We start from the raw sequence: 18,278 nt of genomic DNA on the forward strand, positions 1-18,278 counted from the left end.
CAATATGAAATTTTATCACTAAAACCATAGACAGGTTAAGCAATTGGACTCATACCGAAAACACATACATTGCAGCAAATCATGTTGAAGACCCAACTGAAGTTTTGCATATAAGTTATATAAAATAAAACCTTTTATATTCTAAATTTGGTTTAAGCTCAGCTGTTCAAAGAAGATTTAAGACACAATTTAATCTGATGGAACTGCTTGAGGTACAGATCTACTCAGTTTTGGAAAGCAGATTCCATACTGAAGAGACTGTTTTCCTTTCTATGGTGGATATATAATCCACAGTCAGCCACACAGCAGCAAATTCTTGATCTTTGGAGAGATGTTAAACTTGAACATCTTTCTTATTCTTGTTGTCCACTTACTAATTGTGGTTTAATTGCCTCCTCCACAGCAGCCTTAAGATATTGGACCAACTAGATAAAAATAGATACAGTTTCCAGAATCTTTCTTGGCTTTTACCCAGAATAAACTCTTAAAAACTATTTCGTAAATTATACCGTTGTTGTATGTTGGGAAGATAGGGTGAAGGTAGGATGGGAAAGGAAGAGGAAACTTATTTAAAAATCTAAGCTAAAATTGTCACTGTAATAACATATCATATTTGGCTCTGAGGTTCTAGTTGTCCAGGCAAGAGGGAAACCTGGTGAGTTTTGTGATTTTATTTCAATTTTGACAAAAAAAGTTAATGTGAATAAAGAGGGTTACTATTTAGATTATTAAAAAAAAATACTTTTTGATGGTTTGATTTTGAGGAACACTGCATCTGGCCTAACCAGAGGAATTCTCTGCAAAATTTACCCCACTAAAAAAAAATCAATTTACTGGTTGAGTAAAATTGTTTCATACTGTAAATATTTTATGAATGTTCATGAGAGAAAATTATATCTGAGAAGTAGAGAAACAAGTTGAGCAGGAAAGGAACCACCACTCACAAGGATGTTTAAAGTTGTTTCTACTGGAGTATTTTTACATTTAAGTCAATCAAATACAAATGTATTTGTGGATAGCAGTTAGCAGATCCTATCATCTGGAGAAAGTGCTGGCGGGGTGGGGCGTCTGTGAAATGTATAATCACCACTGTGTGCACAGGAAAATAATTCCCTCTGATATTATACAAAACATTATACATGGGTGATTAAATCCCAATGTCTTTATTGACCAAGGTGTTCCACTATAATCTGTTTCAATGTATTTTTTGTAGTTGTTGCAAAGAGGTAACACACTTCCTTGGTGTGGCCTCTGAGCCATCTCATTCTTCTGATTTTGTGGGTTTCTGTGAGCATTGTGGTGTTGTTTGCAAATCCAAGATAGGTTACTGAGTTACACATTCACTGAAATCCAGAGCAGGCAGTGTCTATTTCAATTCTGTGATTTCTTTTATGTAACTGACGATGGAGTCCAGCCCAAAGGACAAGCATTGGAATGCCAAAGGACACCCATGAAGTGGCATCATTGTCTCATCATAAACCAGAGACCTCTGTTTCACCACTGCTGTGACCACAGAAAACTCTTGCCTCTGACCTGTCAAGGCAAACCATGGTCTCTGAAGTCCAGCAGATCAGGCACTGCATCTTTGAGCTTGGGTTTAGGCCAATGCTCATTTTATTTACATCCCATGGAACTTGTTGGCAGTGAGAGGGTAACAAGGAGCATAGCTCTTGACTCTTGGGCTTGGAGAGTGGATTTACAGGAACTTGTAAGCAAACTTGCCATTTGCCCTTTAAGAAGAAGGGCAATCCATCTGGGAATTTGCCTGCTAGGGTGAACATGATATTCACCTTTGTATGCTCCTGCTTCTATAGCTCACCAGTGAGAGAAGGGTGGAGTGGAAGCCACAGGAAATCTCAGGCAAGTCTTAGGTCAGGTTCCCCAGAGAAGAGGCTTTGAGACAGAGAAAGTGGCATGCAGAAGAATCATGGAAGATAACAGTAAGAAGCAACATCTGGAAGGGAGTGAGGGACAGAGGACTGGGCAGAAAGGGCAGTGGAACTATGTTGGGATGGCCACAGAAGTTTCATGAGATCCTCCAGGGCATTCTGGAGCAGGAATGGCTTTTCAGAGATTCCCCCAAATTGAGGCAAGAGGACTGTACTCTGTACTTACTTATCATTCAGCCATTCAATGTGGGCTTTCCCTGAGGAGACCAGATCACCCTACACATGGCAATTTGTTTAGCCAAAGACAAATCTTCAGCAGGTCTATAGCTTCCAGGAGACAACACTCCAGGCATCTGGGAGAAATATACCTTGATCCATAGAGGGAATGTGGGTGACATATGACAGCATCTCCTACACCCTCCTGATCCTTCTCCCGGCCATACCTTCTTGTGGACAACTAAGCTTAATTTCAGAAATATTAAGGGGAATGATATATTTAAGGGGGAAATGATTAGCTGAATCTTGATCAAGGATATATAAAAAGTACAGGATTATTTATTAAGGAAATCCTAAGACCATATTTTAATAGAGAAATTAGTGTAATAACTCTGATGATTTTAAGCTATTAGAATAATTTTTAAAGTGGTGTTGGTGTGGAGATAGGGATCATAATTGTTTACATGACCTAGTAATAATTAAGCCATTTGAGGTCTGACCACTAGACCTCTACAGCATGGAGTAGAGCCCTGAACTGGTTATTTTTTAAACCAAACTTGACCTTTGAGTTCTCTGTGGGAGACAACTTGTCAACCCATGACCATTGGGGCCTCAGCAATAGCCTTAAAGCTCTGACTTTCAGAAGATTGTGAGGTTCAAACTTCTTTTGTCAAGAGGTTTTATATAGATAGCTCACCAGAACTCTTGCCATTAATAGCATCTTCCTTCATGAATTCTCAAAGCCACTTTAAGTCTTATACTACATCTAAGTAAAGATATACCTTTACACATTATCCCAAATCCAGAACATACAGAAAGGCAAAATGAAGAGTTAGATTACCTTGAATTTCATCACTGCTAACATAATGGTACTTATTCATCCTTCCATTCTACCCATGCACAAGCCTTATTTAAAAAAAAATAATTTTAGTATGGAGCCAAACAGCTATGGATACAAGTCTTGGTGCAACCACCTAACAGTGTGGTCTCAAGTAATTTATTCGTGATTTGTTTATTCATTCATAAAATGGGAATAATTACACTCACCTCATGGAATTCTGTTAGGCTTTAAAATGAGGTGGTATATGTAAAGCACCTATCCGATTGCTTGGCATACAGCAAACATTCAATAAATGTAATATCCCTTGACTTCCCCATCTGAGGGGCTAAATTGCAAAACCACAAAAGACCTAACTTCAAGAACTGAGTTATGATCTGAGAAAAGCCTCTTTTAAAAATATCTCAGGCTTCATTGCTTAAATTAATTCCAAACTTTTCTAAGCTATTAAGAGGCAATGGACAATTTGATTCAGCTGTGTAACACGAAGCTGTGTAATTAAACATATATATCCTGAAATTAATTTTACATTCACTTTTATAATACAGTACACTTATATAGAATAACACATGGCTCTTGATTAAGCAGCAGACTGCCATTCAGTCAAACAGCTCAAGATAGACCATAAAACGTGAAAATGCAGCATCAGCACCTAAATATGGTTATGGGATTTTAATATTCACTTCTATACTCTTACCTTGGTAGCATAAAAATGGATGTTTCAGAGAGAAAAATATTAAGAAGATGTTAACATTAAGTTGATCACATTTCTGTTAAATGCTATTGGGTCATCTAGATTTATTCTAAACAAGACAAGGAAAATTTAGAGATCTGTCTTTCAAAGTAAAGTTAATTAGGGCCAATATAATTTTGGTTTAAAAATTTCAATTACAGAAATAAAAAAAACTTTTAAAGGCATTTGCGTTTACTATTTTCCATATTTCTTAGTTTATCTTCAAAATAAAATCTACTGAACTGTGCACACATTATGATGGAAACATTTTCAAAATCTCAACTCTAACTAATCCAAATTCTTGCACAGTTGGAGGAGTAGGGAAAAGAATAAATGAGATCAACAGATGATTTCTTAAAATCTTATTTCAATCTTTAGTGTGGTTTTCTTTCCTTCTATAAACCTTTATCTGAGCAGTAAAAAAGACAATAAAATTGGCAATTAGAGTCTCCTTTTACCCACCTCCTATATCAAAAGACCTTTCAGGTAGGGAAAACCCCATGCTCTACTCAAACTCCATTCTCCACTGTTCCTTGCATAAAAGTCATTTTCCCTAATCTGATCATGCCTCCAAAGTTCCAGCTAAAATGCCACAGGTTCTAAAATGTAAAGCATTTTCTTAAAGCTTATCTTGTTGTATGATGATTCTTCACCTGTCTCTCACATTTCTGCGTATCTTGACAGCAGAGAACTGTCGACATTTGTTCTAGATTATCTTTTCCAGGATGTTTGTGTAGAGAGCAGCTTCAGAAGATATATGGAATCCCCTGATAGCAAAATGCCCCAGCAGAGGATATGTTTGTTTACTATGTAACATAACAAAGATATTGTCTCTCTCTAGAGCAAAGCAGAAAAGTTGCTTGCATCCCATTATGAAGGATTTGGGTTCTTCAAGCTTGAGTTCCTCACATAACACAACCCCATTGCTTGGAGGCTCAGCTTCTGAGACTCTTCTGGTCAAATTTGAGGAGGGGACCAAAGAGAACTTGAGCAAACTCAAAGCTCATACTGCTGGCCATGCTATGAGTAATACATTCTTTGGCCTCTATATAGAAGTATCATGTCTTCTAACTGGCAGGCTTACAAGTGGAGAAATTTCAGATCCTTCCCAGCTTTTGAGATAGTACACATTAAGAAGGTACACAAATCACAAGCATATAAATATCAATTGCATCTATTTTTGAAATAAACATATCATTACAAAGTCCCCCACCCAAAGAAAAACACAAATATACCCCAAACTTCAGAATTCCACTCATCTTCCTCTAACAGAGTAACCATTTTGCTGATGTCTACCACCATAGTTTGATTTTGCCTTTCTGGAACTTCCCATGAATGAAATCACACGGTGCACATTCTTCAAATGGCTTAGTTCGCTCAAAATTGTGTTTGTGGAATTTATCCATATTGTTGCATGTAGTTTTATTTTCTTCAATCTCATAACTGAGTAATATTCTATTAGGTAAATGTAGAACATTTGTAGCAAAGACTATCCTGAATCTCTTAGCTTAATCTGTTCCCACAATCCTTTATTAGTACCTTTCTTGTTCAACTCACCATTTTCTATGTTGTATTTTAGTTATCAAAGTATATTTATTGTCTCCTGAACTAGACTACTTATTCCTCAAGAGATCCTGAGCCACATATTCACTTATTCCATTGTTATACAAACATTCATAGAAAACCACTTGTGACTGCAGTTTGTGAGGCGCCAGCACTGTGCTCACCCACACAGCCAGTACAAAAATATGTGGTGAATGATTGAGTGTTGAGCAAGCAGGAAGCAAAGGGAAAGAAAGCCACAGGGAAATGGCTGAGGAAATTCACCAACTAGAGGTGTCTTGACTAATGTAAAGTTGACTCTCTTGTATAAGGAATAGAGCCAGTTTAAAAATAAAAAAACAAAGAGAAAAGACTTACGTAGCAAACTATGTTTTAAAATCATCACGATTGTCATATTGGCATTAGAAAACAAAACAAAACAAAACAAACCTGTGATTCCCCAAATTTGCTCCACTAGAAATATTTTCCATTCCATTATACTATAATTTGTTCAACTGCTCAAACTACATATATTGGCCTCACTTTTTCTTTCTCTATACCTGCCATTTAGTACTTCCATAAGCCCTGTAGGTACCCCTCCAGAGCATGTCTCAAATCTGTGCTGTACCCGTGTCCCCTTCTAACCATCTAGTCCTGAGAGTCTCCTGCTTCTCCTCTGCTCCACTTCCATCCCCAACATGGCAGCCACAGATTTCTTTGTTTATTTTAAGTGTCCAAATATGAAAAAGTTATTTATTAAGTTTAGATTAATAAAATTATGTTGGAATTCTTATCTGAATTGTAAATAAACCTATGTTTGATTTGAGATCAGGTTATCATATTAAAAGGTACATAAAACCACTTTTGCCCTGCCTAAAACACATACCAATATGGGTGCCAAAAATGATAATAGAGACAGTGAGTTGTAATTACCAAGGAGAACTATGTGTCTCATGTTGTTAAGAGAGAAAGGGATAGACCTGTGTTTGCTATGAAAGATGAGTTTGGAAAAACTAGTTTTTGTATTATAACTGATTTATACATATTTACCAATATTCAGTGGTTTCCGAGTTTGAACATCAGAGTTTTCTTTTGAAATGCAGTCAGATCATGCAACTTCCTGCTGAACACCCTCCAATAACATCTCATTGCTCTTAAAACAAAATCTAAACCCTTTCTCAAGTTTAAAGCCTGTTCTTAACTGAGATTCTACCTCATCCTCGCTGGCCAGGCTTGTCTTGCCTGAAGGCCTTTGAACTTCCTCCTCTCTTAGCCCAGACTGCTGCCCCTCTGCATCTTCACACAGCCTAGAAGACTCTTTCTTTTCCCTTGGTGTCAGCTTAAGTGTAACCACTCAAAGAAGCCCTCCCTGACCTTCACATTCAAAGAAGTCTTCCAGTCACGTTCTTTCTCAACTACATAGCATATGTGTTTTTTTTTTCTCTCTCTCTGTTGTTATTGTTGTCATTAGTTATAGTCTGTCTCCCTCATTTGAAACATAAGCTCCCAAGGAGAGGGACCCAGTCTGTCTTACTTATCAAGAAAAGAGAAGGGCAGAATTAGGGAGACATGTGGGGGCTTTAATTTTATCAACCATGTCCTATTTCTTAAGCTGGTGACAGGTACACAGATATTCACTTTATTATTACTTCTACCTCATATAGTCAGGTATGGCTTAATGACAGGAATAGAAGAAGTACCTTTTTGGGTAATATCATCACTGTGTGAACATCACAGACTGCACTTACACAATCTAAAATGGTTATGATGTCACTAGGTGACATAATCTTATGGGACCGCTGTCATATATGGCTCTGTTGTTGACTGAAACATTCTTGTGTGGCACAGGATCTTATGTACAATATATGTATTCTTTTTTTGTATTAACTATTTTAAAATGTAAAAAGTAAAAAAAAAAGGCAAATTATCTATTTATAACCAAGATTTCATGTGTATATAATGTGTATTATAGTTTTGTTGAACTCATAAACTAACAGCTATAGTGATATAAACTCTAATATCTGTCAACTTGGATGCTGTTAGAGGTTAAATTATGTCCTTCTCAAAAAAAATAAGTATATATATATATATATAAATGTGTGTGTGTGTATTTATATATATATGAATCTCCAGCATCTCAGGATGTGACCTTATCTGGAAACAGGGTCATCGTACATCTAATTAGCTAAAGTATGTCTGTACTGGCGTGGGGTTGGGTCTGGAGCCAATATGACTAGTGTCTTCATAAGGAAATGTCATGTTACAGAGTCATAGGAAGAAAGCCAAGTGAAAATAGAGTATTGTGGTGACATATGGACAAGCAAAGGGAAACCTGTGGGTACCTGAAGCTAGAGGAGAGGCATGGGACAGATTTTCTCTCAGAGGCTCAGAAGCCTTAGAAGGAACCAAACCTGCCAACACCTTGGTTTTGGGATTGGGGTTTCTCAAACTATGAGAAAATCAACTCCTGTTGTACTCAGTTTGCAGTGCTCTGTTACAGTAGGCCCATAAAGTCATACAGTTGTATTTAAAAGCATCAGATGAAACATGCAGGTTCATGATTTAGGATCTTTACGATCAAAGACTGGGACTTCAATGGGCACGATGATAAAACCAAGTTCTACTTTTGCAGCTCTTTTCCTTCTTCAGGCTCTAACAACACATGCAGTGATAATACAAGGAGCTGGAAGCCAATACCAAAAATAAAGGTGCTTTAGAACACACCAGGGTCTATGAGAAAATTAAATAGCTCATTTTCCCCAGGACCCTCATTGTCATTGGTTGAATCAATCATTGAGTCACATTTACAGCTATTATTCATAGCATGTCTGGTACCATTATGACCTTTCAGATCTTATTATCTTAGTTGATGTTGGTAGAATTACATTTACATTGATTTCTAAAAGGCAGTGTGTTTGAAAGCATGCTTGGGTGATGTTTACCAAACAGGATTGACTGAGCAAACACAGATAAAGAGTTAAGAATGCTTCAGAAATGGCAAGATGATCAAGGCAAATCTTATTTAAGAATAATTGGATTTATGTTATCCATAAATCTGAAATATATCTGGGAAATGCTCCTTTATATCCAATAGACATAAGGGTAGGGTTAGAGTAAGAATAGTATCTAATCTCTCAAGATGACTGTTTGACAGTAGGGAACAGGAATCCCTATTTCTAATACAGAAATCCTGAAAATGCTAAACATCACAATATCCTATGCTCTACTTGCAGTGGACAGTCCGAAATTTTTAAATGATGACTTGGACAAAAGTCTTCAACAACATGGAAAATAACTCATTAGTGTTCATTATTATCTGGTTTTATTTACAGATGAGTCATCTTGACTTGATCAAAACATTTCCTTTGACTGGAGATTCAGACTGATGATATAGCACTCAGATTCGAGTGGCACACAGCTGAACAACCTCCCTTCACAGGACTAGCAGCTCCAAGTGAGGTGCTGGAGGCAAATACACCTGGGTTTGAGTCCTGATTCTTTACTAGGCATACGTCTTTACAAAAATGATCGAACTTCTATACATTTCAGATTCCTCACTTGTAAATGATGATGCATACATTTTAGTTGTCTTGTAAGGATTGAGGTAAAGGCATAAAGAGAGATAAAATGGTGATTATTGTTATTGATGCTGCCTCTACCTGCCCCACTGCTGGCTGGACCGACACAAGAGTTTTCTCCACCCATGCTTTGTCAGTTCACCCGAGTCCCTGTGTAGCACCAACAGGTGGTCACTTGCCCTGGCATCTGTTAGTCAGGACCTCTCGCCCTGGCTGTCTCTGTGAGTATTGGTCTTTCCCTGCTTTTCTCCCCTGGATCCTCTTTTCTCCCTTCTCTCCTATTCCTGCATCAGGGTGGGCTTCTAGAAATTGAACCAGAAAGCCAGAAGGCATTTTAGGTGACATAGTAGCTCAATTGTATAGTAAAAACTCATCTCAATCCTCATATTTCCTGGAACCTGGGGGAAATCTTGGAGGGGCCTCAGGGGAGAGGCAGGGCCACCAGGTGGCAGAAGCAATCAGCTGGACCACAGGACATTCGGGGGCTTGGAGTAATTAATACCTCTGTGTAACTGGAACAGAGGTACTTACCTGCTAATAAGAGGCTGTATCTTTGCAAAACTATCAGCCCTGGTCCCAGCCTTCTCCATGTTCATAATTACCCTTTAATTTTGTTCTTTCTCTTTTTGTCTCTCGTCCACTCTTTCATCTGGAAAATGTCAAGTAACACACATCCCGGGCAAAACACCCATCTGTCTTGCAGAGAAGCCAGGTGGAGTCTGGGCTGAGGAGATTTGAGGTAAGATCCTGTTTTAGTTTCCCAGGGCTGTTATAACAAAACACCACAACTGGGTGGCTTAGAGCAACAGAGGTTTATTGTCTTCTAGTCCTAGAGGCCAGCAATCTGACATTAGTGTCAGAAGGACACTCTAACATCTGAGGGGAAAGATTTTTTTCTTGATTTTCCTAGTTCCATTAGTCCTGGACACTCCTTGGCTTGTGGTAGCTTAATCTCTGACTCTATCTCACATAGCTTTCTCCTCTTGTGTCTCCACACGTCACCCTTACATCTCTCTGTCCAAATTTCTACTTATAAAAGGACAACAGTCATACTGGAATAGAGTCCACCCTGATGACTATCTTAACTTGCTTAAGTCTGCAAAAACACTATTTCCAAATAAGGTTACCTTCCTTAGAACTGGTGCTAGAATTTTGACATATCTTTTCTTGGAAGGGATGGGGGTGGGGTGGGGGGTGGACAATTTAACTCCTAACAGGGCTCACCCTGCTGGGTAGTTCCTCAATGAAAACTTTATGAGGTATTCTGTCATCATGCCAATATCAAAAATCATGATTTAAAAATTAAGAGAAGTCTTTGTCCTGTACTTAAGCACAAGCCCACTGGGCTGGGGACATTAGGTAAAATTCAGAGGACGGCAAACACACCAAGCTTCGGTACTAGAAGGCACTCAGAGAGTTCTATGAGTTACCTACCCACTTTACAGATTAAGAAACCGACACTCAGAAACACAATTTACCCGAAATTTCAAAGTTTATAAGGGTTACAGTCAAAAGTATAGCCCAAGACTCTGTTCTTTCAATATATCACATTCTCAAAGGCAAGTCATTGGTTTAGCAAATATCGTATTTGCCTTATTTGGGGAGGGGGGTCTATTTTAATTCATTCTTCACCTTATCTTGCTCATGTGGATGTAGCCTCGAAGGAAATATTTCTCAGAGACATCAGTGCATCCAGTAAGCCTCTAAGAGTAATAATGAGAATCAGTGGGTAAGGCATTCTAACAATCCCCAAATGTGTTTTTAACACTGTTATTGTTGTTTTAACATTGAATACACTTAACCAGGAAATCCAAACTTCTTTCTGAAGCATTCCAACTGTTGTGTTTATACCCGGTTGCCACACAACATTTGCTCCCACTGTGTTTTAGTTGGCAAGGGCTAGAGGAAGGGTTTTTGTAGCCAAGTAGCCTCAGATAGGGAATCTTTCCAATCCCCAGAGACTTGGCACAGCCCCAGAATCAATAGTCTCAGGAACAGATGCCAACACTCATTTCGTCCAGGGCTTTAGCTAACCTTGGATCAACCCCCTATTTAGACCCTGAACCTAGATAGGAAGAACCAGCTGAAAAAATAGAGCCCTCCAAAGGTTATAGATAAATAAGTAAAAGCTGCACTTTTTTTTCCATCAGGGAAAAAGGGGAATCCTGCAGAAGATATACTAAATTATTCACTCCTCTTCACTACCACCCCCCCAAAAAAACAAATGCAGTCCATGTTGCCAATATCCTGAGTTAAAAATGGATAAACACATTCAGTGTTTTACTATCATTACATATTTTCTAGAACACAGAATATGGGAGTTTTTCTGTCTCGGTGATGTTATTTTATTTTAAATACTGCCTTACAAACCCAGAATATGGGATTGTATCACCATCACAGAGTATTCCCTACTTCCATTATGTAATTTGGAGACTGTGAGATGAAAATATAAATGACTTAAATGGCAGCATGTACATCTGACATCTTTCTCCATAGGATATATCATTCATTCACTCAGCAAACTTTGAGCGTGCCAACACTGAGATTCTTAGATGTATAAATCTGGGTCCCAGATGTGCTTACAGATTGTCAAGGAAAACTCTGCGCACCAGCCATGGTCCATGGTGGCACTTGCCATTAAAAAAGCATAGGGGGCTGGAGGTATAGCTCTGTGGTAGAGTGTGTGCTTAGCATATGCAAGGCCCTGGGCTTGATCCCCAGCACCACACACACATGCACACACATACACACACAAAGCATATGGACAGTGTGATAGGGCTTATATAAAATGATTAATTCTGCCTTTGAGGGAGAAATGAAAGGGGGTGGCATGTGCCAAAAGCTGTTTGATGTTACTGGTTTCTTAGAAAGATGCCTATACCAGCAGAGCAGCATCAGGCAGGCAGCACGTGCCTAGGGGGCACCTACTCTGGACCCTGGCCTGGGACATTTTATGTAAATATTTAAAAATTCTTTCAGCTGTGTCCTTCTTGAGGGCAGATGATTATGAGCAGCTCTTTGTGTCCATACCCTGCTATGAAAAGAATGGAGCTATGCCCAGTCTTTTTGCAGATGGCCCGGTGTAAGGTGGGCTGGAGCATTTCTGATGACTTCTTTGTCCAACATTCTGTCCAGGGAAAAGCTGCCTTTGTTCACCACCAAATTACACTCTCCAACTGAGGATGTGCAAGGAACTGTAGTTATCCTGGAGGTGAGGAGGGGGCAGGTTGCAGAGCAGAGGGGAGGAAAAGAGGAATGGGCAGGGGAGGGAATAAGAGAAGAGAAGGGGAGATTGAAAGTGTGGAGCTCATCTTGTTTTATTTGGATATTGCTCTCCTGGATCCAAATGGAAAAACAGAACTGAACACCCATGATTAAAAAATGTAATACATGCTAAGAAAGTCTAAAGTAATTTACACCAGACATTAAAGTGTTTTGCATGAGAATATAGTATGATGTAGACAACCCAAGAATTATGTCTTTCATTAAAAGGTTTGCAACTCAGTGTGCTATGATATAACTATAGCAGTTTTTCTGTCTTGGTGATGGTTTTTTATTTTAAACACCACCTTACAAACCCAGGAACGCAAATGCATCAGGAACACGCAGCCTCAGGGTTTTAACTTACTGTCACCTCTTACAATCACTTCCCTTAGTATTTTACCTGCTTGTGCCAAGGTGAAAGGTGAACAGTTATACTGCCATTGCCCCTCAACCCAGCTGAACCCAGCTGTAAAGTAAACCATCATTTCTTTCTTCATTATTCAAAGTTAGCATTCACTAGTTCAAAGCCCGTTTGAGATTATGCATCAAGAATGATATACATTAAGATGAGGATTAAAGGAAAATCAGTTACATGAAAGAAAGGTGTTTTTGCCACAAATCTTGTGTGTGCATGTCAAGAAGTATATTCATTGCCTAATTTAAAAAGAAACCAGGACAACTCCCAGAGATACATACCTGCATCTGGCCAGTTTTTCCATAAGGATATTTTCTGTTTGAAGTTGGACCATGAGGTTAGGGGGAAAATATCTCTCCTTGGCTAGCACATGTGGCTTGTTAAAATAAAAAAAAATCAAGGTGTAATTCTGATTTGAGGCACTCATAAGGAGTAAAATCAAAAGTTGATTCATCTCGAACATGCTTAGACAGGGCAAGGAAACTGGGTTTATGAGTAAGGCTGACAGACTTAGGTTAGCTACAAAATGAGATCAGATGAAATTCCCAAATCCCTTCACACCCAATGATTCCATAATTTTATTGATTGTTGCCTAATTATACTCACTGTCTTTTTGGTGTGTGTGAAGTGACCATTCTTTGATTTGAATCAAATCTTGGCTATGCTTAATATGAATCAAAGGGACTTCAACAGGTCAGGGACCGAATTAAGTGCTTTTCATGAATCACCTCATTTAATTATCAAATCAGTCCTGAAATTCAGAAATCATGAGTTTCTGCATGTACCATCCTCTTCCGTATGATTTGTCATATAATTTGGGCTATTTTTAAATTAGGCAACTGAGTTCTCAAATCTGATGCAATACTGAATATGAAATTACAATGATTGCATTCTGTATAATGCCTAGAACTCCATGAGCTCATACATATAAAATAACAGATAATAACGGCTGTATTGTTGCTAGGCCAATTTGCAACACATACAGGGAACATCATGTGCAAATCAAGTGTGTGAATATGAATGTACCAGGATGTTGGTGCTCTGGAACATTCTGACCCTGGAGAGCCAGTTCTTCTGGTCTCTGTCCTGTTCCTAATGCTGTCCCTGCTCCCAGCACACTGTCTGGCATTTGGGATAGGTTTGATAAATGTGTATGGAACTAAACTTAGGCACATTGATCTCTCTTTCAGGGCCCTCCTAAAATACCCTGAGCCCTCTCGTTTCCAAACATTATGGTGGGAAGGTCAGAGGGGCCAGGCCTTCCCATGTGTTTCTGGCATCCTCTCTGATCAAGGCTTGATAAGCAAGAGTGTTATCTGAGGCCTCCAAAGCAGATCCTCACAACTCATTTCTGCTTTTAACTCAAAGTCAGGTTTCGCTAAAGGACTCCTGGATAGGAACTGTGTGATCTGTAGGCTTTGAGTAAAAGCTCTCTTTTGTATCTTGGGGAGGGTGCCGAATATTTCCCTGGGTAAAAACTCGTGGTAAAATGCCTCTGTCTCATATTTTCACACCCAGCTGAGCCATTTCATCCTTTCCATCTGCCTTTGCTCTTGTATAACAAACACATCAAAGTGGACTTGGCAAGGAGCATCCCCAAATATGCTTTCATTGTCTGTGTTAGTTCATCTCTGTCCAGTCAATAAAGGAGAATGTTTTGTTGTGGTTAGTGCCACTTGTTTCATGGAATAAAACTAACTTAGCAACTGTCCCTAACCATGAATCACCTTAAGGGTTTTATAATTGAAGAGAAAACAAATATTTGTTAAGGCTCATAGTTTGGACTGGTTGTTTTATTTAATACAACTCTGTCTCTAGGTATCAATCTTACTAAGGAAGCAACTGAGGGTCAGAACGATTGATCAATTTGCTTATGATGATATAATGAATTAGTGGAGTTGATGACCGAGTTAGGATTCACACTCTGGTCATTTGAGAAGGGAGCCCCAGTTTTTTAGAGGGGACTTTCAGACTTTCATTGGCTCAACAGAGACACACAATCACAGCTGTGCACGTATGCTCCCAGGGCATGAGTTACTCAGTTCTGAAAAGGATACATAACCTTCACCAACAATTGACAAATGAACCCTGGGAAATATCTGCAGGTATGCTGGAGGGTTTAAAAAGGATAAGGGCAGAAATTATAGGCAATTTGGCATCCTGAAGAGCCTGGAGGGTTGCTGCCATTAGTGTTTGAAAGCAGTGCTCTAAATGGAGGTGATTTTTGCAGTGTGCCATCACACGGGACAAATCAGAGATTCTTGCTTCCGTCAGTGAATCTTTTTTTGTGTGTGTGGAGAGGGTGGTGCTGGAGATTGAACTAAGAGGGACTCCACCACTAAGCCACATCTCCAGCCCTTTTTGTATTTTATTTAGAGCAAGGTCTCACTGAGTTGCTAAATGCCTTGCTTTTGCCAAAGCTGGCTTTGAACTCTAAATCCTCCTGCCTTGGACTCCTGAGCTGCTGAGATTACAGGCATGTGCCACCATGCCTGGCAAATGAATTCTTTTTTAATCACTCAAAAAAGTATACGAAATTGTAAGTCAAAACAATGGGGTCAGTAGTTTTATCTAATACAACCCTTTTTCCAACCTTCTTATTGAACATGGTTTTAAGGTAACACCTTTATATGAAGGTAAGTATCTATACCACCCAAATGAGCTCATAAGTGTTTGTAAGTAGTCCACTCTCTTTCTTAAGAAATCAAGTTTGCAGGTGGAAGAGACAGAATCAGTATGCTTTTTTTATTATGTTGGCATACATTTTTTATCAGCTTGAATGAGAAGGTAAGTGCTTATTTCCCAGGTTGATTTAAAATACTACGTGGTTAATAAGTGTATAACCGAACTTCATAGCAGTTCATTGGGAGACAAGTGCTTAGTTATCACTCTTGTTTTTTGTTTCCCATAGTGTAGAGGCCTGAGTTTGTTTTGAGACATAAAGAAGCTGCCAAACAGACAGGTAGGCCATCTACGGAGTGTGAAGAATTCTAAAACAGGTTCTGAGTTTCCATCCAGAGCAATATTGCTTAAATAACAAGCAACATGCCAGTAGGCGGAACTATAAAAATTATATTACAGAAGGACAAAAATTTTTGAGAAATCATGCCTATTTCCATATGAATTCTTCAAGTTATAATTTAGAGGAAAATATCAAAATCTGACAAATCTGTATTACACAGACTATTTCTCAGTTTTCTCTCATTTAATAGCATCCTGATGAAGATTTTTTTGCCTCCAAAGAATATCATTTAACTTTGGAACAGTGTCAGTAAGCTTTCCATTTCTGTGACAAAATACCTGAGATAAACAGCAAGAGGAAAGGTTTATTTTTGCTTAGTTTCAAAGGTCAGTCCACAGTCAGTTGGCTGTGCTGTGGTGGGTCTGAGGTAGCATGATACATCATGACAAAAGCACATGGCAGAGGGAACTTCTCAAGACCGTTGAGAAGCAAAAAGGGCAAGTAAGAGAGGAAGGAGTCAGCACCCCAATCTCCCTTTCAAGGGCATTCCCCCAATGACCTAACATCCTTCAAATAGGTTCCACCTCCCAAGTGTTCCACTAACTCCTAGGAGTGCCAGAGGCTGACCACCAAGCTTTTAGCACATGACTTTGGAATATTTAAGATCTAAACCATAATGGGTAGTTATAAATAGTCTTTTTCTTTCAATGTGAACATTTACTAAACATCTCTCCATATGGCATCTTGTTTAATTTCTACTCACAGTCACTTTGTAAGAAATTGAACTGCAGTGCAGGAAAGAGTGTGACTTGGCTAAAGCCCTTGATCTGTAAGTGGCAAAACAAGATTGGGACTCAAGTCTGACCTAAAGCAAATAGCCTTTCTAAAGCTCTCCAGGAACTTGCTCATCTAGGCTTTCTAAAGGGATTCTCTGCTTACGGTTTGGAACGGAGCAGAGTGAAGACCCAAAGTAGATTCTCACAGAATGTCACGTAGGCCCCAATCTGGCCCAAGGTTGACCAAGATACCATAGTGAATTTTGGATGACTTCACTGGTGGATGCCTCTTTCCATTCCCCCATTTGGAGCACCCTTCTACATTCAGAGTCATTTGGACCTCATGGTTATCTCTAGCAGATTCCAGCATCCTGAAATCTTACTTCTGACCTGCTGACTTTTTTGATTTTTATTTTCTCATTTTTCTCTATCCTCAGAAACTTCTTATTTGGGATCTGTTTTCTAATAGATGAATAAGGAATGAACCTGAGAATCTAAGACTGTGTTGACAGTATCCCTGTAGGAATTCCCCATGTGACAGCCATATTGAGAACTTCAGACACTTCAGAACTTCATAGGAGGATTGAGGATTTTATAACACACTGACAACCTGGATTGGATATGTCTGGCCCTGGATGAGTTACCAATGTTTGTCATGCTCTTGTCTTAGAGTCATCAAATATCAGATTAAGAAATAGCCTGGATGATACATTTTTGGTTATAAATAACAGAAACAGACTCAAGCTAGCTTAAAGGAAAAAAAATAATTTAAGGGTATGATGGTGAGAATTCAAGGTCCCAAGGAAAAGTTAAACAATCAGATCTCAGGAAGAAAACAAACAATGGCTACTCTGGGTGTATATAAGTAGGATTTCAAAAACTTTCTCATTGTTAATGTGACTCAGTTTCTATCTTAGTCCATTCAAGCTGCTATAACAAAATGCCTTACACAGGGTGAGTAATAAACAACAGAACTGTATTTCCTACAGGTTTGGATGCTGGGAAGTCCAAGATTAAGATCAAGGCACTACCAGATTTAGTGCTTTCTTCCTCATTGAGATTATCTTCTTGCTTTCATGTGGTGAAAGGGAAAGCAGACTCTGTTAAGTCTCTTATATAAGGGCACTAACTCAATCCATGAGGACAGAGACCTTTTGATTGGTCTAATTATCTCCCAAAGGCCCTACCTCTTAATACTATTGATTCCAACATGTGAATTATTTTACTGGGAATGGTGGGAATAACACATAGAACACAGCAGTTCCCAAAACCCATTCTTTGTGATTAATTCTCAGCCCAAAGTTTTGAGAGAAGGAGCCAGATTGGCCCAAGCTAAGTAAGTTTATCACTTTAATCCATTTGGCTCTAGTTGTTGAGGCTAGATCATGGGGTGCACATTGTGGGGCAAAGTAAGGGGGGTTCAGAGATTAATGTCTATTACAGAGGCCATGATAACCATTTATAAGTCAACTTTCTCTATTTTACAGGAGTAGAAGTGGGGACCAAGAAGGGTAAAGTGATTGTCCCAAAGTCAAACAGCTGGTTTGATCTAACTTCTGTTGCTATTCCTTGCATGTTTCAGGGTTTCAGTCTACCTGCCCTCCCCACTGCTGACAGAGCAGTCTTGCAGAAGCTCAAATCTGATCATAATATTGCTCTGGGAAGTGGCCATCTATCCCTTCTAGTCCAAACTCCTTAGCACTGCAGGCACCAGCCCTGAAACCATGCCTTATAGACTGTATTAGTCTACGAGAGTTGCAGTAACAAAATATCACAGAATAGTAGTGTAGAAATAAACACAAATTTATTTCTCACAGATCCAGAGGTTGAAATTCCAAGATCCAGATGCCAGCTAGGTGGGCTGCATTCTGAAACCTTTTCTCTTGGTTTGCAGGTGGCTGCTGTTTCCTGTGTGTTCACATGACCTTTTCTCTTGCCACAGAGCTCTGGTGCCCCTTCCTTTGCTTGTAAGGACAACAGCTCTCCTGACTGAATCTAATTACCTCATTTAATCTTTCTCAATAAAGGCCCTGTCTCCAAATACAGTCACATTGGGGGTTAGTGC

Source organism: Callospermophilus lateralis, chromosome 9 (genome assembly GCF_048772815.1).
Source record: "Callospermophilus lateralis isolate mCalLat2 chromosome 9, mCalLat2.hap1, whole genome shotgun sequence".
NCBI lineage: Eukaryota > Metazoa > Chordata > Mammalia > Rodentia > Sciuridae > Callospermophilus > Callospermophilus lateralis.